The sequence below is a fragment of the Cupressus sempervirens genome, chromosome 4, assembly GCF_028749045.1.
Source record: "Cupressus sempervirens isolate cs-2001-9-10 chromosome 4, ASM2874904v1, whole genome shotgun sequence".
Lineage (NCBI taxonomy): Eukaryota > Viridiplantae > Streptophyta > Pinopsida > Cupressales > Cupressaceae > Cupressus > Cupressus sempervirens.
In genome coordinates, this window is record NC_143121.1 from 420,769,683 (window position 1) to 420,792,495 (window position 22,813).

The following is a 22,813-nucleotide window of genomic DNA, read 5'->3' on the forward strand; positions in this document are numbered from 1 at the left end:
AAAGATTAATGCAAAAAATTGACAAATTTGTCTTCCCAACATTGGATCGACCATGATCATGGTCATTGTAACATGATATACTCTTCTCAAAGAGAACAAATTTTAGTTATTATGAAAAACAATAATCTAAATCTTTATCAATAACAATTCAACAATTTTAAATTCTTCTATTCAAGCATTTTAAAATTATATTTCATGTCAATTGCACTTCTCTAAATTATTGTAGTGATAGACTCTTATAAAATATAATTTGGAGCACTTTGGCCACACACACAAGTATTGTTTTTTGTGCTAGCTTCTCAGAAAAAAGATACAATTGATGTAAAAAAAAAAAGACCTTTTCATTAAATAAAAACATCAAACCCCATTAAAAAATTGCATCTATTAAAAACTATGAAACACAATCAGTTGAAATACTCACTTTTTAACATATGGAGGAGCCAAAGGATCAAATATTTCCTCTTCCTTATGCTCATGTGGGTGCTAAAAGTGTTCATTATACATGAGGTTGACATTTATTGAACCTTAGTCTACAAACAACATAAAAATAGGAATTTGATAAAAATAAAGCACATGAAAAGAAAGGTTTTATCAATGATCTATAATTAAGTTATTCCTAGTAATAGGGAGAGTGGTGTCAATTCATAAATGTAATAAAGCACTAAATAATATGTTTATGATAAATTGCTTTAAAAGACCTATAAAAAAAGGAAATAATGGACTAGTAAAGTCTGGTAGGCAATGACTATGTTTCACCTATTGATAGCCCCAATTTTAAGACAAGCCTCACAACCATACATTGATGGATCCTGAGATGTTTGGTCATAACCATAAACTTCATATCCTTGACCATAATGTAATGCCACCTTTTCAAAGATAGATTTGAATGATAATAGAGCTTAAATACAAAGTTAAACAAAAAGTTAAATTAAATATAATCACAATCATAATAATAATCATGTTAATCAAATAAATAATAATACACTATGAAATATTATTATTCAAATTATTATAATAAAGAAAGAAAATATTGTTTTTGACTAGATAAACAGGTTTTACAGGGAACCTGAAACCCAACAGTTAAAACATAAAAACGCTGATAATAAGTGTGAAAGCCCAGCCAAAAAAGTTTAAGTTCATAGGCTGATAATAAGCATTAAGCCCCGCCAAAGGAAAGAGTTCTGAGAAAAGACCAGAAAAAAAACAAGCAAAGCCACGGCCTAAAGTCAAAACAAAAAGCCAAAAGACAACAATAAACAAAAGAACAGGTGAGAGTTATTCCTCATTCTTTTGCTCCAGATCATGGATAACCTGAGCAGCCTCAAAGGCCAGTTGATTCTCCTCTGTTTCCATCTGTTGCATCCTTTGATTCCCCTGGTCCTGATTAGGAATGGAGTTGTCCTTTGTAGAGTCATCCTCCGTTCTGGCCTCATCCCTGTCTTTTCCATCCTCATCTTTGTACATTTCTCTGTCTTTGATCCGGCCCATGAGAGAGATGATGTTGTTGTTAATGGAGCTGAACAAGGAGAACATCTAATTGGCAAGGTTGTGATTGTAGTTTTCTAGGTTGTGTATCATTTTTTCTGCCAGACTAAGCCTATCAGCCAAATCCGTCCTCCTATTGGCATCCATCCCTTTCCTTGTTGCCTCAATATGTTTCACCTGATCTTTAACCTCCTCAAGCTCGTGAAAAAACCATTTGATTGATCTAAAATTATCAATCATACTGTTGCGAGCATTGTTTAAGAGGTTCATCCCTGTCTCCTTGGCTCTGTTTGAAATAGCCACAATCGCTGGATCAATTAGTTCTTCTAGCCGCTGCTCTTCTTGATTGTCCACGAGGATTTGGGGATTCATGGCCTCCTTGAAGATGCCCATCTTGGAACTCTTGACATTGAAGTTGATCCACGCTTTCCTCCTGTCATTGGTCTACACTTCCCCTTCCGCATACCCAGCTTTCTCCTCTTTCTGCTCCTCAAGATGGAGATGGACAGGAGAAAGGGGCAGCACAGACGCCTCCTCAAATTGAGAGCACACTTCCTCCAAACTCTCCCTCTTGTGTTTCTTCCTTCCACTTTCCTCCTTTATTTCCTCCTGCGTCTCCTTAACCACCTCCTTAGACTCCGGTTCCTCCTCATCATCGCTATCTCCCTCCTTAGCCTTCTCAGAAAGAAAATATTGTTAATAATATTACATAATATAATTTATTATTACAAATATGATTAAGAAGTAACATATAACATAATATTATGAATCATCTATTTTAAGATGATGAATAGAATTAAAATAAATTATTAAATTATGATTATAATCTTATCCCAAGTCAATATTTTAATATTACAGATATAATAAAAAATATAACATATCATTATAAATAAATTAATAACAAACATCAAATATGATAGAGCTACATGTACTTAGCAAATATGATTTAGCAATTACATACCTATTCCACACAATACACCAATAATTCCTCTTCAACCTCATAATCACCCTACTAAGAACTAGTTTCCATTGCATCCTTGTAAAGATTATCCTTTTAGATAGTGCAACAAACTGCCTCCATCTTCCTGCTTTCTTGTAAATGAAAGCAGCAATACAATAGAATTCAAGAAGTTCATGTTTCTCAACCTAATTGAAAGTGAAGCTCATTAGAATAATATTCAAATGCTAAGTTACATCCTATTTTGAACTTAAATGAATGAATTAAAAGAGATGTCCCTCTCACCCTCTGAGCAAGTCCTATCTGATCAAAGTTGTCATGCATATCTATAGATTCTCAAAGCCTATCATAATCTTCCTCTTTTACATAAATATCATTCAAAGCCTCATAACTATGTACCACAACCATGTACAACTTCACAAGATGAAAATGTCCAACCTACATAACAAATACAACAAAACGAAAGAAATTCATGTGAAATTACTTCAAACCAAATAGTTGCTAAGGGAGACATCTAGCAAAACTTAATATTTAACTAAAAAGTATCTTAGTAATCCTGAGAAACAACAATTTTTAAAAAGAGTGGAGAGGCATACCTTATGCATGATGTCAACCACTCGTGTGGTCTACCCTAAGGGCAAGTACATTTAAGAGGTTATTAATAAGATTCAGGTGTTCTTGTAAATATAAGTGGATATCCTTGAAGTACAATTAAACATTGGCCACGTTAACTACAATATCTTTGAATTGCATATGATCCCATGCTTCTGGAGAATGGTTCATGATAGTAGTAGCAAAATTTTCATATTCATCATCTTGAATAAATAAATATGTAAGTTCCTTCTAGTGTTGTTATTCATCACAACCATAGATAAGCTTGGGTTTATTGAGTCGTGTTGACAATTATTTGATATGTTCCATAAGTTTGTCTGGGTGATATCTGGCAAAAAGGATGCCCAACTCCATAAAGATGCCCATATGTGCATGCTCCAACCCCATGCCACTTTCCATCAGAGATATGAGTACATCAAAGCGACCCATGTTTTGATAGTAATCACTAACATCTTCCAAGTCATCCACCTGAGTTAAAATAAATGTTGAAACACCAACATCAATCTTTCAACTTCATAGTTACAAATAAACACTGCTGATTAACTTTCCCAAATTATGATGAAAAGAAAAAAAATGATTTGCAATAAAACTATCAATATCCAAAATATTCTCTCTTTATGTCATAATACTTATTTACAACGAATAAACCACATAGAAAAGAGCTTCTATTAACAAACCAATTACCTGTATAATGATATTCAAACCACATATTTGAGCCAATCTAAACTCCTCAACATCAACATAGGAAAAACATACTTCCTTCCATGTCTTTGAATTGTTTGCATTTTGAGAAGCATCAACTGGTCCTTGGAATTGACCAGGTTTGACAAGAGTGCTGTTAAGTTTTTCCCAGATGGAAATGAAAGTGAAAATTATCTTAGTAGCCTCATATAGAGCTTCATCAAATAGACGATATCCCACATTTTCAAGATTAGTGACATTTGGTGTCAAGATAAATTCTTCGATTTCACCAAGTCGATCAATCTTAGCATATGCATAGATAAGCTCACTGTCAACTTTTGGTTCTTTAATCTTTTTCCTTACCTTACAGGAAATATTTAACTAGGTCATGATACACACTAGCTAGCTCTACTGCCCTTATCACATCAAGGAACTCTATAGCATCATCAACATGAATGAATGATTTAATAGCATCACTGACCATTCCCTCCCTAAGTTATGCCTTCACAACTTCACTCCAGACTACATCCTCCTCAACACGTGATGCAAACTCCATAGCTTGCTCAATGCTTTGAATGTTGTCTAAGATAACATTAACAGCTTGTACATTTAAATTAAACTTCTTAAAAATGGCAATGGCCTCCTCATAAAACTCTGCTCCAACAGTAATTTCCCTGACTGCAGGGCCATCAAAGTTGTCCAGCCTATTAATGTAATCCATTACACGAGACTCATAAGCCTTAATGGCTGTCAGAATGAGAAGATTTTACAAAATAGAATTTCCACTGAAAGTAGAATTTTGTAGAACAATCTTCTCTAGAAGTTCAATCAACTCATGTGGTGGATCAGCAGTCATGAATAATGATTCTTCATGTTGAAGGATCAATTCCTTTCCATTGACTATGTTTCTCACTTCTGTATTTCACTTCTTGGCGGACATGAGATCTTGTGTTGCAAAGGAGCTAAATCACCTTTTTCTCTTGCACATCACATTAGAAGAAATCCATAATTTACAAAGAATACAACCGTTCAGATATCAGAAAGATCTATAAGTAGCACATATATTCTATAGCTAATAGCCTAATACAACCACGTGAATAAACACACTTATTTGTTGTCCCTTTAGGATTTACTTAAGAAAAAAGTCCTTATTTGCTCAAAATTCAGTTTTTTGAGTGTTGTAATTATTGTAGATGATTGTATACGTGAATTCAATGACAAGAACTAAACATCAAGAAATAGAGGAATAACACAAGATAATACTGTAGACAAGTGCAATGGCCTGAAAACTCTTACATAGAAGACTATACCTTCTCTTGACACTGTCTCCATGTGAAGTTACAAGCTTATGCCCTTCCCAACCATTCACGGACGCCAATCAACAGCAGCAACATAGTAACACTTATAAAACAACTCTTCAACTTACAGAGTTAACACTCCTTATTGCACTCAACTCATCGACAGTCCTTGTCATTACCAAACATGTTACATATACAAGAAGTACAGAAAAGTCAGCAAAGACAACATGCATAAAACTAAAATGCTAAGAACCTTCACCAACACTGAATTCCAAATGCTTCAGTGCTCTAAAACTCTGTGGTGTTTGATGTTTGGCCCTTTACTGGACTTGTTTGAGCTTGATCAAACCATTTAAGTCTCTTGTTCTATTGAGGCTGTTTTGAACATTGTCAAAGTCTAATAAGTTTACTACTCAACACTAACTAAATTCCTCAGCTACATGCATTCTTATAGCTGGCTTTAAACCCTGTGTGCCTACATTACCTCCAAAACATTTTGTACTGGACTTGTACTTGTAATTTTTGCAACATTATTTTCTTTCTTGAAATTTCTATAATATTTTCTTTCTTTTTTGACTCGTACAAAGTCAAAAGAGCACCATTTCCTTTCTCATTGAAACTATGCAACTATTTATCACATTTTCCACATGCCTCTCTTACATTTACCTGAGATAGCCAAATCCAAAATGTAAATACTACCACTAGATACACATATTTTTAGGACAAACAAATAGAAAACTCTTAAAATTTTGTACCAATGCGCAATTATACTCACCATCAAAGTTGCATGACTCTGAGAAGATTCAATATTTAATTTAGTATTCTCTATAAACTGATGTTCTTCAGACCATGTCTGTAGAGATTCTAAAACACTGTTGATCTCTGGTTTTAACAACAGTAGCTCCAGGAAAAGATGCATCGCCTGACTTCGAGTCTTCTACAATGAGAATATTATTATTGGAAGAATCCAAGACTTCTTGGAGATTTTCCATATAAAGCTATTATTGAAAAAAAAAACACATAATCAACTTGAATCAACTATTAATAATCCTAGCACAATATTAAACACTCTATCCTAAAGCTGGGCATTCACATTTCCAGCATTAAGGTAAGTATCAAATCTGATAAATTTGTCAACAGAGAATTTTAAAACAAAGCTGTGACACTTTTAATGCAATATCCATAGCATAACTTCCTAAAAACAAAGTCGCTTGTCTAGAAATTATACGATTGGAATAGAACCCACTCCTTTTGAAAAAATCAATCCATAGAAACATCTTTCTTAGCATTCTCTAAACTTTGTATAGCTTGAATGAACTCTGAGCTCTGTAAATCTAACCTAGTTCATAGATCCGAGTCAGATACAAAATAATATTTAGAGAGACATATGAGAAACCTATATAATTTAAATCTCTCCACAACAATGAATAAAAGTCCTCTACATTTAAGGATTCAATATTTCTTGTGGATTAGTAGGAAATTTAAGTAGTTGATTCTTTGTAAGGGAGGCATCTAATTATGAGAAAGGACATCTCAAAAATTCATATTGTATTAGGATGAACTATTCCAGCATGTTTATAGGGCTCCCACTCCGATTATCAATTAGCTAAAGCTAAATGGAAGAACTAGCAAATTTGAGCTGGTAATTCCTTGATGCTAAGAAGAATTCACAAATTAAAAACCTCACTGACTCTGCAAATGCAGTGTCCCAAAAAAATGATATTTCTAGTTACAAAATTACTTAGTAGAGGCCAATCATAATCAAACCAAAATCTTTATGCTATCCAAACCAAAAAATAGCATCCACATCTTGCAATTATAAACATTAATCTAATTCTTGAAATTGCTTGCTGGCATAGTGCAGACTTATAGACATGTACTCAGAAAGTCATATCTTTCACCAAAGATTTAATCAGGAAAATTGCTTTGGTAGGAATGTGCATAATTAGGTTCCACCAAACATTTAAAAATTTTGGACACCTCCAACGATTGAATCAGAAGATATGTCCCCCACGATAGAAATTATTTTGACTCCCATGTTACAAATCAGAACTATAATATCAAGATCCAATTACTCAAGCTAAATCCCAATTCATTTTATACTCAAGAAAACTTTAAACTCATACTCTGAATTATATAGCATAAGATGGTTATATACATAACCGATTGGAACCATTCTAGTTAATTTGACACTTGGGGTATTTTTCCCCTTTCATGAATTGGATTAATGACTCCAAATGTAACACTTCCAAGTGGGAATTAATATTTGATTATCTTATTTGAACCAGCTATGCTGCCAATAACAAGTACCATATTCTACATTATTCAAAACCAATTCTTCATACTAGTAGGCAGTGCCCATACCATGAATCAATCATCCCACTAAAACACAAGCTAATCCCAATAATGTTGATGGAAACCAATCAATAATTAATGCAAACATGGAAAATATACCTTTGCCCAATCTTTTCTTATCAGGTTCTCAATCCAAGTTTGAAAGAGTTGATTCACATTCTTGAATTAATAATCGCTTTTTCAACTCCACATATAATCTGAAATCAAAACTCAAGTTACCAGTAAAAGACAACCACACAACAAATCTGTTCAATAGTAACCGATACAATACCTTACTAAACTCACAGTAAAATCAGATTTGAAAGTCAAATCCACACTTTCAAGAAACAGTAGAGAGAATCCAGAAAAATGTGAAATATAGATGCTACTCTCAACTTTTTTTAAATATTAATAAGCAGGAGCAATAAGCCCACAAAATACAATAGATCCTAAAACTAATTGAATGAAAAGATTGATAAATTTAAAATTAAGTGTCAACTCTCTGATTAAAACAGCTTTAATTTTTTTTTATTACTTTTATAAGAACAACAATTTCTGCATTTTGATAGCTATTAAGTTGTAAAAGACACATATCTATATGCATGAATGGAGACTAACAACATTACATGTGAAGACATATTTTTCTATGCACGGAAGATAACATGAATCGGAGTATAGAAATAGCTAAAGATAGAAATTTAAAAATTGCATCAAGCAATCTGATCCAGCCACAAACATTGAATCTAACATTTCAAATTTATAATCAATCATGTGCAATGAATGTAGGAATAAAATTAATTAAAAAATAAAGAACAATCAATTTAGAAGATTGTTCTCCATGTGAAAATTGAAAATTAGATAAGCCTTCTTTCAACATTTATTTTTATTGAAATAAAATTGGAGAACAACTACATTGAGTGAAACAAAACTACAGAACAGCTACATAAAGAAAACCAATAAAAAGCTATATCAAGTAATATAAAATAGCTATAGTAGCATCAAATCAGAGTAATGTTCCTTCAATATTCAGTAGCAATCTATAAGGCTGAAACAAAGTTCAAAGAAAATATCTAGAAATTTCGCCCAAAAAATTGTGGAAAGATAGAGAAATTGCAATTCTGGCACTCACATTAGGTTCACTAATTGATCGAACAAAATGTTGGAAAGTTTAAGCAATTTGGGTGTTCTTTTGATCAGTAATTGGAATTTCCCCTTGTCAGGTTGTTTTGAAAAGTCGATTTCTGCTCATTTCTCGTAGCTTGATTCGAATTTTGCGGCACAAAAAAAATCAAGATTGAAAAGAACAATGAAAAAGGATAATAGCCTCTGAAATGCCCTAAAGCTCTCTGTTAAAAACATTATAATCTGATCACTGCAGTATGGTATATTGATCTTATGTCAAAAATACTGGTAAACAAACACAAAAATGTGATGATATAATAAAGAAAAAGTGCATAACCTCAAAATCAGTTGATGTGTCAATGAAACCTGCAACAGTATCTCTAAGTCTGAAAACCCCTTCCTATTTTCAGCTCCTCTACAATGCAATAGTCGGTCGTGCACTTGTCTCTTTGCCAGTTCTCTGAAAACCCTACCTCTGTTCTCTCCAATGTATGTAATTAATTTTTGTTCCAGCTTTTTGACGCATAATAAATTCATCTCTATCTCTTGATAGTCAATGCGTCTTTATCTCATGCTCCGTGTCCTGTCACAATTTAATTATATTTTTAAGTCTGAAAAACGCCTGAAAACCCCACTAAATTTTGATTCCTCCAATCAAAAATTAGGAATATTCATATCTACAATCTTTATATGATCTTCATTTTAAATGTTTTGTTACAGAGGAAGGGATATGCATGGTGCATGTTTAATATTTATGATGGTTAATACTATTTCTATAAAATAGACTAACAAGCCATATTATTTTATGATATAATGGTAAAAGTAAAAAAATAATTTTAGAAGGCTTAAGCTAAAAGTCAAAAAATATGTGAAGGATTAGGATTACAAACTTTGCAAAGTTCCTAACAGATAAAACCATAATTAAAAGGAAAAAGTGATGGGAAAATAGTATTTGCCACATTAATATCAGTATTCAGAATATTCCTGTAAAGTGCAAAAGTTTAAATACTCATAACAGACAACAATGATCAATGGTTGTATCCCCTCCTCCTATGGAACAATGAAGAATTGGCTAAGTAATTAAAGATGGAATCCCAGTTTTCTTTCATTGAGAAGCATTTCAATCATTTGAACTTCATATACTCAAGTACACAAATACGTAGATTTATTTTAGTTTTGTGCATGTGTATAACTAGTCCTTTAAATTATGAGTGAAAACACAAGTTAATATCTGAAATTAATCAAGAAAGTATACCTTCTAGTAGAAAAGGGAGAATAATTTGAGATCGTTGAATGGGTTGAGTCCAAAACAACATTTCTAGGCAGGATGAAGATCTCCTAGGCTAGTTTATTATATATCATCTATTTCTTCTATGCAATGGCGCTTTTGATTTTGTAACTGCAAGATTAGAAAATATTAGAAATATATAAAACACTTTAAAATAGCCGAGTCATAGCTTAGCAAAATCTATGCCTGACTGACATTACATTCCCAGCAAAGAAAAGAGAAGACAGAGTTGCACTAGTGACATCACCTCATTTGGCATACATATCTATCAATTATGTGGTTATAAATGTGGCACAATTTCACTGTTTTATATTTATTTGTTGGTGAATCAACACAAGCCATCATAATAGAGTTGAGCTTAACATTTTTAAGTTTTGTTTGGTGAAAAAGTGTGAGGGCCTCTTTAGTGTGCTTAGTTTATGAATTACAAAGATCATTGCAGTTCAGGAGAAAATGTCTCTATATCTATAGGTCATTTCATCAAACAATTCGCATGCATCCTCTGTTAGACATTTCATCAAACACTTCTCATGCATCCTCAATCAAACATCTTACCAAATGCTTCTCATGTATTTTTAACACATCGACATTTAGAATACATATACTTGAGGTAATTCCCTATAAAAATTAGGTCTGCATAAAATAAATCGCTTACCTCTTTATACATAATAATTATAATTAGGGTAGCCAAATCAGAACAGATTAGATCACGGGGTTTATGGTTCAGAGGAGAGAAAGTGCGCAAGTTTCCGTTGTTTTCCTGCAAAAATAATGTCTGATTTTCCACCACTATTTATGGACAGAAAATGGTAAGATGGAAGTGATGGACAAAACAAATAGATAACCAAAGCATGAGAAAACCTTATACCAGAAAATAAAATTGAATCGGATGGTAGCCTAAACTCAAATTGTCTTGTATATTTATTGATAAATACGGATCGTTGATCTCAAGATTGAGGTCATTTCTATTAAATAGTAGCACCTTCTGCGAAAATGCCGAAGACGTGTGGAAGCTAAATTGGGAGAAATTTGTATATATTTGTTACATATAGTTATATTTGTGGTTTTAATATGAATGTTAAATGTGGAAGTGAGCCAAGGTTTACTCTGTCTTTGTCAATTAAAAAACTTTGAAGCAGTCGGGATATTTATCAATTGCTGGAGATTTGATGCAGAGAGAATAATTTGTTGATACTGATACCCAAAGTGTGAGCACAGATCAAGCACGAGAAACGCATGACATGTTCAAAAGTAACCTGAGGAAACGAGGAAAGCGAAAATAATAGAAGACCGGCCAATAATATCAAATGCGAATAATATCTCCGTAGTAGCGAAGCAGCGGATTTTTCCATAAAACATAGAAGCGATAACTATGGAAAATGCCTAGAAGAAAGATAATGTCAAAAGTGAAAAGTAGCAATAGCAAATGAGAGATGAAGTACCGAAGTCCATATGGGATTAATAGTATAGTGACAAAACAACCTCTAGATTTTCAAATGATTTTCCAAAATAGATATACTTATGTAACATAATCTGAAACAAATCACCATTGTATCCAACCTGCTTAATGCACATTGTTGATTATTGTTAATATAATCAAACAAACATGAGAAGCCCAAGATGAAGATGCAATCTGAAGGAGAAAAATATTAATAAGGATGTGCTTTAACACCTTGTAGGGGTATATGTTTAAACATGTAAGCAACTTGTTACTTGAAGGTTTTCAAGGTGTAAGAAAGTTAATGATTTAATATGTTTTTATTTTGGTTCCTTATGAACCAAAAATGTGTGAGAATTTTGAGAAATTAATAAATTCAAAAGGAGAAGAAACCAAAATCAAGGAGGAGCTCAAAGTTGATATTTAGGTTATCTAAGTATTATTATTTCGTGTTCTACTTTTGTATTATTTTGTGAGTTGGGAATATTTTTTTGATTGTAACAGAAGTTATTCGAGGCAATAATATTGAGGTGATATGTAGGAAAGGGGGGGAGATTCTTTTCCCTAAAGGTGAACTCGTGAAGAGGACTGGACCATAATGTAGATGAGGTGCAAAGAAGCCTAAATCTCAAGAGAGGAATGAAGATGAAAATCAATATTTTGAGTCTTGCAAAGAGAGTTCTTTAAATAAATTTTAAATTAGACAAGAATCATAATATAAAGATGGGAATTATCAATCTATATTTTGTAGAAAAAAATGGGAAGAGCGAGAGTTGTGGGAAAAAGAGATAATGAGAGTTAGTTTTTTTAGGTGATCTATGGAAAGGAATTAGGATGAGTGTGGGTATATAGAAATGTAGTAGAGAAAAGAGCATTCATTTTTTTGAAGGTAAAATTAGGTGATGCCAGTTTTGTGTGTAAGAATTAGAGTGGCAAAGTAAGATGAACACAAGATAAAGAAGTGTTGAAAAGTTGTGTGAAAACCCTAATAAGATATAGGTAATACCAAGTGGATATGACGTGGAGATCAAGGGTAAAGTTGTGCCAAAAAGTAAAAATTGATTTCTACATTCAAATTACAAGAGAGGTGAAAATGACCCTATGCTAATAACATGCATGGAATGGGTGAGTAGTGAAGGAGAAGATTGCATAACCAAGAAGAACACAAATGTGTTTTGAAAGAAATTGACTATAATAGATCTATCATTATTCACTCTTAATATGTTTAATGATTTATATGTTATCTTTCTTTTGACATTTAAAATTTATTATTTAGTGACTCCTTGAATTTTTTGGTTCTATTGTCATCTTATGAGATTTTGTAGTTTTATCCTACGATATGCAACTCATTAGTGTGGGGCATGCCATCCTTTGTTGTGTGTCTCATACATAGAAAAATAGCACCTTAAGTTGGAAAGTTCAAAATTAACAATTTTTTTAAAATTCAAAAAAGAATATATCCATTTTTTTAATTAAAATTATGTAAATTCTAAAATTTAATTATATATTACCGATCAAAAAATAAAATTAATTATATATCTAATATAATAATTTTATTAAATCTTTAAAAATACATAAATAATTCTAAATATATAATAAAACTATTTATGAATTATATTTTTTGTTATTATTTATTTAATAAAAATATTATTATATACAGATACTATAATTTTGAAAAAAACTACACATTGCATTAATATTGTATTCTAGAAAAATATGAATACAAGTGTAAAAGTGGTATAATATCAAAAATAATAATAATAATACATAAATTTGTACTATATTACATTATTATTAGTATATAATTATTTTTAATATTATAATTTTATTTTTTATAAAGTACATTTTTATATTACTAACAATAATAATTTTTTTCATCAATAGAATAGATAGACATAGAAACATATTAATTTTCCATCAAAAGTTTCTAGTTATAAAAGCATGTCAAAAATAATGAAATTAAGATTGCCAAATCTATCATAGAATATCTCCTAATTGTAGAGATGCTAACTTTGTATAGTGGGTATCTAAATCAACATTGTCTATTGTCTATCAAGCTCTTTCTCTCAGTAAACATAATATTATGGAACTCATGGTATAGTTAATCTACAATAATAAAATAAATGAAGATTCAACAATCAATATCTTTATGTAGAAAGCCACACTCTAATTTCTTATTAAATTTTTGGTGTGATAGTTTGTGCTAGCATCCTAGTCAATAATTTATCTTTGTCCTCTAATATATATATAATTCTTAGGTACTAAAAGCTTATGTGTTTCTTTAGGGTGATTTTGAGTTCATTTATAGTTCAATATCAATTGAGATGACACTCAAGGAAGTTAATTGATAATGATATATTAATAGGACAAAAACTCCATTAGCGAGTAATAAAAGTTATAATTTTTTTTTAAAAATGTATTAATACGATAAAATAAATTCATTCATCATTCATTTGGTCATTTTTTTTGGTGACTAATTCTTAATGATCAATTTTTTAGTCAATTAATTGATCATTTATTTAGCCACTTATCTTTGTCTAACCTTGTAATTTTATTGAATGACCAAATTAGTCATTTATTTAGTAACTTATACTCATAAATTGTAAAATGTTACTAGAATTTGATCAATTTTAGTCACACGACTTAACATTTTAGTCTTGTGACTAAATTTTTTGGTCACATGGTCATTTATTTGCCAAAATTCTACTAGTGCTCCCAACCATAAATAGCATCATTAGACCATCATGGGCCCTAGCCATCCCTCCATGCATAACATCCCAAATCATCGAAGAGATTTTCGATATTATCATAGTAGGGACCTCACTCCTAAAACATACTACATCATATGCAGAAATCAATCTAATATGCTACAACATATGCATTAGAAATCTAATCATGCAAAATAAGGCATAAGATAAGTAAACAACATCATCTATCATATGCTAATCATCAATATAAGGATACATGTCCATCATCATAATCCAAGGATAGAATGAAGATAGATGCTAACAAGGAATGCATCAGCCATGGTGTCTCAAACGGATCTCAAATGGTAAGAGTGGAAAAGCACTACCACCCGATCATGTGGGACCTAAATGGCCCACTCCCACCGCGTTGAGCAGATAGTCTCAAGTCCCAAATAGGATATCAAATCACATAACACAAGATAACAAATCACATAACACAAGTACCCTCTAAGTTCAGGAAATCCTAAAAGTATGCTAAATCAAAGGTTCCATCATAAAAGGGTCGACAGCTATACCCAGAGGCACACATGACATGTAGGAAACCTACTATGTAAGCAGGAAAGTGTCATCACATGAATCACGCTAGAGTTACCCTGGTAGTCTCTCAATAGACCCCAGCCCCCTAATGATCCATGTACAACCACTAGTATCCTCTCATACTGATGAGGCATACTACGAAATGCAAGGTCACAACTAAGCGTTCTCTCTACTCCCATCCTAGTCTGTACTAGCACTCGAGGCATGGGCGAGAACATACAATTATCTTATTAGGTCCATTTAATCCCCATTTAGTGTAATGTTTTTACTTATTAATACAACTTACAATGAGTTACCTCGGCAGCCAGTTAGGGCCTTGGCCTCCATTGCAAGCCACTTCTTGACACTACAAGTAGATAACCTACCCTAGGCTCAATAAAAGCACAAATGCATAATCACATAAAATCACCCCAATCCTGAACAAGCGACTGGAAAAATACCAAAAGATAATCCACAATAAGAACATCAAATCTCCATGAGCAACTGAAAAGCATCCATTGATAATCATGACCACAATAGTTCTCTATTAGCAATTGAAGGTATCAATGATAATCACAATATCCATCGGTCCTCATTAAGCAACTGTATAGTATCTCAAAATAAATCTCAATATCCATATCAATGATAAATCACCATATCCATTGGTTCTCAACGAGCAACCAAAAAGGCATCTCAAAGCAAATAATATTGATTGAAGACTCTAAAATGGTCGAGTCAAAACATGTCACAACATGACAACATCAAGAAATAAATGAACACTTCAGTCCCATCATGGCGACTGGAAAGTAGTCCAAGGATAACTGATCGATGACTCAAAAATGGTTAAGTCAAGTGTCTCAAATACATACACCTCAGCTTCACACAAGAAGACTGGAAAGCAATAACAATTAGTAAATACAAACATCTCATAGAGCATGCCATCACATTACCATGGTTGGGTTTTAAAAGAATCGAGACCAAATAACATCAACATGCCATCACATTCGTATAACCCCCAAGCCTCTGGTAGACATCCTAACTGGTCAACACTTTAGGACCACCCAACCCCAAATCAATTTCCAAATCTTGATTCTACTAAGGGAAGATTGCAATAATATTTTAATTCCCATAGCTAGATGAAACAATATGCATGCCCAAATTCCAAATTACAAAATTGAGCATTCATTCATAGAGAATTATTCATACATAATAGACACAATGAAGATAGGAAGAGAAAGAGCATAATAGAATATGCGAAATAATCACAAATGCCTACCTAGACATTGATGCTAATTCACTATGCCTCAGAAAATTGTAGATAAGCTCCTCCTCTCAGAACTTTTTTGTTTTTGAAAATTCCTTCCTTCTCCAACATTCGCAATTCCTCCAAGAACTGAAACCCTTTGAGTGACTAGGAGTGCTTGTAGAAGCATATGACGATGTCCATACACACTAGGAGAGCCTCTATATAAAGGCCTCTAAGATGCATCTAGAATGTGTCTAGAAAGAACTAAGAGATAAGCATGACAACTAAGCACATAACTTTCACAATAAGAAGATAAACATGATGAGGTGTCTAGAATGTTGCAGACACCATGTGCTTAATTAGTATGCTAACTCTTGTGTTGTAGACAACACGTGCATAATTAGAGTGCAAACCCCTGTGTTGTCAACATGACAACTCACAAGAGTTTGCATACTCCTATGTGAATAAATAATGCATATTAATTTATTTAATATTCGCTTGACTATTTTTAAATTAATTTATTAATTTTAAATCTCATGCACTCACTTTATTAAATCCACTTGTTTTATCTTAATATATTTTAATCACATGCACACATCATTTGATCTAGAATATTTTAATAATTTTAATATCTTTTCCACTCTTAAATTTATTTTTGAAATTTTAATTGATAAAATATTTATTAACTTAAATAATAATATTATTTAGCATTTATTTAAAAATGAACGAGTTCTAAATATATTATTATTAAATTAAATAAATATTATCACATTCCAACTTTTATATTCAAATTTATTCTTTTTATTTAATTAATTTTCTAATTAATTAAATAAAATAAATATTAAAATATCATATTAATTTTCCATTAAATTAAATTATTAATTAAATCTTTTAATTAGGCTTAATTAATAGAAAATACACCAAGAACTCATAAAGTAAAATGCTAAAGCCCATCAAAGCAAAACACATACAAAATCAAACCAAAAGGGTTAATATCACGAATTACGTCATCCGACATATTTGAAGGGTACCCAACTCAAATACTTGTCCTAATTTTCAATTAGGACAAATGGCTTAAAGGGTTGCGATTTGGACTTGAGAATTTATCTCCCCTCTCTTACCATTGAGATAATACGATAGGGTACGCTCATCCTGGCAATTTAGGGAAGTTGATACTCGGTACTTGTAGCCTGTATAAAATCCATGCATGTACAAGCACAACATATACTAAGCTAAATAGGCAATGGAAGGAAGTGGTGCATTGTGTAGATCCCGACTAGCAGGTGACTATGACTCCCTTCCTTAACCACATTAGAAATGCCATACAGAAAGAAAACAAACACTCACACCATACACATGCAAGTATGGGGTAAGTATCCATAAGAAAACACATATGATAATAAATCATCTTACTATTCATCATTAATAACTGCAAACACAATAATAATCATCATACATACATGAAATATAAAGTACCAAGTAATCTTATCATATATCAACTAAATCTGAAACAATATATGATAATCTCAAAATAATGTCACTAATAATCATCAACATAAAATTATCCTAAAAGATTTCGGCCACAATAGAAAAAATACGAACTAGGGGCAAGCACTACATTTCAAGCACTATCACTTAGTTGATTGATGAAGAGGATTTGATCAACAAGATGTAACAAAAGTACCTACAGGAAAGGTTTAGTTATGATTATGTATTGAAGTGCAAGAATTAGTTAAGATAGTGATAACATAATGTATTGATGATCTACTTGGGGTTACAAAATGTTTTGCTACACTTAGCAAGTTCAAATGGAAAAGGTTGAACAAAGTGCATTTTCTAAGCTTGACCAAGTTGATAGAAGGTGTCGAGGAAAGATAGTGCAAGCCGAGCAAAAAGTCAGTTGGAGCCAAGTGAAAGTATTTTCTATTGGATGTTGAGCAAACTAATAGGTGCCAAGTAATTTTAAGTATGTGCCAGTAAAATTAAGTTGATGTTGAGTGATTTTAGAATAGATGTCGAGTAACATAGTATGTGTTGAGCATCAGCAAATTGATAATGTTGAGTTGCTGCATTATAAAAAAGATTGAAGATTTTCCAAATAAAAGCTGACAAGTTTGTTTTCTTGGAACTTTTGAATTAGGAGGAAGATAAGATTGATGAGTTGGAGGAACAAAATCTTATGGAAACCATTTTTGAGGTGAATTCAAATGGATTCTAAAAGTTTCTAGATAAGACAAGATGGGGTAGATACATTGTAACCTACCTAATCCATCAAAAACCCTAATTGTTGAGATGGATAATGAGTGGGAAAAAGAATTCTAATTCCTTATATCTAGGGATGCTTAGACATGAAGAAAAAAAGGAGAGAGAGGGCAAAAAAAGTCTTTTGGATGTGAACATTTGACAAGGAGAAGCAAGAAGGGTTTGCTTCATCAAGTGATCTAAGCAAAGAAGTTTGTAATGGTGAACTAAGCAAGAAGGCTTAATGAAGATAAATGCTTGAAGGGTGAACAAGCTTTCAAAACTAAAAATATTGGAAGCCAAGTAGAATTGAGGACTAAATAGTGATCTATAATCTACAAGTAAGGTTGTAAGTTATAGCAGATCAAACTCTACTGTTACTCTCTAACAATTGTATCAGATTAGGATAAATCCTTTTGGTGAAAGTTTGACTTAACACTCATTGGAAATATTTTAACAAGGTTCCATTCCAAGTGAATGGCCTAAAGTCCTCTAATAAGGCTCACTTTTAACAGGGTGATGGAAATCCCTTTACTGGGTCACATTTAATAGTGTGTGTTGTAACCTTTAACAGGATTAGCCTTTAATAGGACATCACTTTAGAAGAGTGAGAAAGGAGTAGCATGCTACTGGTGGTTTTTTTCCAAATTGGGTTTCCACATTAAATCATTGTGTCATGTGTACTCATGAATGTGTTATGGTTTACATTTTTTCATGATAGTTTAATAGTAACATATTAGTTTTGGTTAACTCACAATGATTGCATGCATGGTTAAGAAAGTTTTATGGATTCACTAAATTATAAAAGTTTTATTTGGACTTCTAGACCTTGAATAACTGATTCAACCCCCCCCCCCCCCCCTTCCCCCCTCCTTATTTATTCTAAAGAATTCCAATAGATTTTCCTAACCATGGGTTAAGTGTTGCGATCATGCCATTTCCCTTTTTCACACCTTTGGAGTGGTTGTCATTGATATGACATTTACTGTTACAAAACTATGCCTAGAAGTTAACTAGTTGTGGCTCCTCATGACACCTCAACCTCTTAATCATGCAGTTTACCTTGTGAGTGCATGATATCATGCTATGTGTCCATTAATGATATCATCACCTTTTTTCTTTAGTTTAGGAATGCAAAATTGTTTTCATGTCATTGATGCTAGCTAGCCAGGTGGGCCCCTCCATGCGTGAGCTTCCATTTTTCCATAAGTGTCCACTTGAGACACTTTAGCAATGTGTGCACTTGCATAAAAACACATTTTTTTACTCCCCTAAAGGGAATGTGGGACACAAATCCTTTCAACCTCTTTACCACAAATGTCATACCCAAAATTTAGGGGAAAAACACACCGATTTTTAAAAAAAATTAATAATCCACTATAAAAATACATACTACACTACAATGATTACAAGAATTAGACATCAAATTAAGAGTAATTTTAAAATACATATCATTAAGATGCAAAGTTTACATGTCCTCAAATTGTATAGGATTCGAGCATCTGAAGTCCTTAGCATTACAAGAATACTTAGTTCCAGTTGAATGAGTCGATCAATTGAACATTAGGTTCAAATTTCAAAGGTGTAACATCAAGTTTAGGATACATATTTAGGGTTTCCAAGTTTCTTAAGTGGAATATGATGCTATCCCTTTAAAACTATACTAGATCAATCTCTAAGAGGAATCTAATTTGGCATTTAAAGGTTAATCTATAATAACATGCTAAAATTGAATTTTATATATTATCATAAACCTATTTAAAACTAATTCAAGACATTAAATATTCATCATTAAAATAATTATGACATATTTTATAGCAAAAATAATCCTATGCTACCATCAAGTTGGCTATGCAAGAGCCCTTCAATAACCCCTTCAAAGCTATAAATTATAGGAATTGAATTTTTGAGGTTATTTAAAATATTCTGAAATTAAAACTAAAACAATTTTTTTTTAATATAATAATTATATCCCTCTATTCTTCTTTCCAAAAATTACAAGACAACATATCTAAATTCTAAACTAACAATTGATTATATAAGTAAAGCTTTCTTTCATGATTAAGTTAAAAAAAAAACATTGTAATATATCTTGAACAATAACAATTAAATTTAATTATTGTTTAACCAATCTAAACTTGTAATTGAATCCTAAGACTAAAACATACTAAATAAATAACTTAATACAACATAAAATAAAACTTACCCCAATACTTCTATCTCAAACAATCTAAGAAAAAAATAAATAATCATTTTCATTTAAAATCTAACTATTAATACTAAGAATTCTTTACTAATCACTAAGCATTATTTATCTTTTAACATATTCAAATACTATAATGTACAACTAATTATATTTTAACGGCTAAACTCCAATCATTAAAACATCCTATCAAAAAAAAATTAAACTTAATTAATTCCTAAAACAAACAAATCCATTTTAATTTAAAATAATTCTTTTGTCTTTAAACTTACAACACACTTAAAACATACAAAGTCAAACATTATTTAAAACTTAAGTTTAAGTAAATAATAAAACAAATAACATAACTAACTAATTTCTAATACCTAACATATTCTATTTAACATTATCTAATTTAAAACTTATTAAGATCTAAGACTAATCTTAACTATCTTAACATCTAACATCTTTAAAACCATACTAATCTAATCTTACACATACTAATTCGTTAAATAAAATATGCTAATTAAATAATTCTAAAAACTAACCTAATCACTATTCTTTCTAACCATTAACCCATACTACCCTAACCCACATGCCAAAAACCCCAACTAACCCACATCTAACTTAACTCCTAACCTACCCTACACTCTATTAACTACCCCTAACCCATCTTCCATTGCTCCACTAACCTAACCACCCATCCTATCCCCACCTTACCCACCTTCACTTGGAAACTCAGTCACTTCCCTTTCACCCTCACATCACCCGTCCCCTCATGTGATGTGCACTTCCCAACTCCATCCCACACCACCCAAGGATGTTGCATGACGATGCAGTGCATGGGGAGGAATATGGTGTGGTCAACGGGGGAACCTACACAAACCAATGTGTCACCCCTTCTACAATTAATATGCCGCCCCCTCCTATTAATATACCACCCTCACACATCAACCAAACTCCCTCCATGTGTCACCAGTGGATTGCTTGGAGGGTTTCATGTGGACCCAGGCCTGTGTTGACAACCCCCAAGCACAGACCCTGCCCAGGAAACTTGCCTTCAAATATTTGAATGTGCTTGGATGGGGGGGGAGTCTATAAACAAGGATAGCTATATTTATGACTTAGAGTTTATTTTGTTAGGATAGGATAAGATGAGGCTGATAGTTTTAGATCTTTTTTATTTATCTATCTATTTATTTATTTTTAATTCATTTTTGAATTACTTAAATATATTTTTAGAAAGGTATCCAAATGGAATATTCTCTATTCCTAAAAAGGGACTTAGAAAGTTTCCTCATACAAAAAAAAAGAGAGCTTATATTTCTCTAGGATGGTACTTTTTTTAAGGCTCATTTTTCTAAAGTGATGGATTTTCAAAGCAATTAAATTTACATAGCAAGGGGGATTTTTTTTTAAAGTACAATTACAACATAGAGTTTAGCGTTATGATGATACAATAACATCAAAATATTTCTCTTTTCCCATTACAAACATACAAAATGAAATTTCATCCACATTAATCAATTTTTCTTAACATTGTTAGAAATCATTTACATAACTTTATATATCATAATTTCATCTATTTACCTATAATCAAATGAATAAAATTTTGAACTATAAGAATGCCATAGGAAAGATAGAACATTATTGCCTCCATTTTCAAATAAACACATGCATATAAATTGAATTGCAAGAAATATCATATGAATGAATATACTCCATTTTTTTTAATTCAATGATCTGATTCAAGGACTCCCTTAGGAAAGAACCAGGGAAAAAAAATTGAGATCGTAGTCATTTCTAAAGTAAGTTTAACATTAACATTTTTGCAACAGGATCTTAATCCCGAGGAGAAACCTCCCAACACATTTGAATTTCAAAATATTTTTGAATTTCTTTCTTGGCTCCACAATAGGGAAACCATTATGAAGTCTGCAACACATCTAAATGATCATGGAGAGAATGAAAGTTGATCGGGAGACAACCAATCTTAACATGAAGACAATTTCAAACACTCACTCCCATCTAGGTCTATACAACAGGTTCGTCATTGAACCATACTAGGGAGAAGGTGGATTTTTCCAACAGGAGATGTCGTCTGCAACACCATAACAAGTGACCTTTCAGAGCTATAATCATAATAACTTTCGTTCTTCCATTTCATAAATTCCAAAACTCAAAACATGGTTTGTGTTGATGAATAGGGGCCCATAGCACCCTACTCTCTCCCTCTCCTTATCCTAAGGAGAGACTTTGCACTATTGGAGTCCAACTAAAGACCTCCTCTCATACATGACCACTTCTTCCCTATCCAAGGGTGTGCAATGCCAATACAACCCATACAATCCCTTTGAAAATCAAAGAAAGATACTACGGAAAAACATTTAAGAAAAACCCATTTCAATCACTCCCAAACATATTCAACAAACACACAAACATACATATACAAACAAGATGACTTAAGCATGAAACATGACATCAACAAAAGGAGCTTGAGGGATTCCTACATTCATAATAAGGTTATGGCAACTGAACAAATTTGAGATGAGCTTCCCTTCCTTCTCCTTCTCCTTCAATCCTAAATTGCCCTCTAAAACTAGAGGTTGGGTGAACACTCATTCTTTCTCAAATTTGCCTCCAAATAAGATACTAACTCAACCAA

The 22,813-nt window shown here is 32.1% G+C and overlaps 1 long non-coding RNA gene across 2 annotated transcripts; it reads right to left on the reverse strand.

Moving 5' to 3' along the window:
- Window positions 1-3,118: 3,118 nt before the first annotated feature.
- On the reverse strand, window positions 3,119-11,128 carry LOC149561839 (uncharacterized). Of its 2 annotated transcripts, XR_016363863.1 has the most exons (4): window positions 11,035-11,128; window positions 9,746-9,889; window positions 7,489-9,073; window positions 3,119-3,523 (listed from the first exon to the last, which is right to left on the reverse strand). It is a non-coding gene; the product is annotated as an uncharacterized LOC149561839 (long non-coding RNA). The 2 variants fall into 2 exon arrangements; XR_016363862.1 differs by lacking the exon at window positions 11,035-11,128 and having other exon boundaries at window positions 9,746-10,415.
- Between the last annotated feature and the right edge of the window lie 11,685 nt (window positions 11,129-22,813).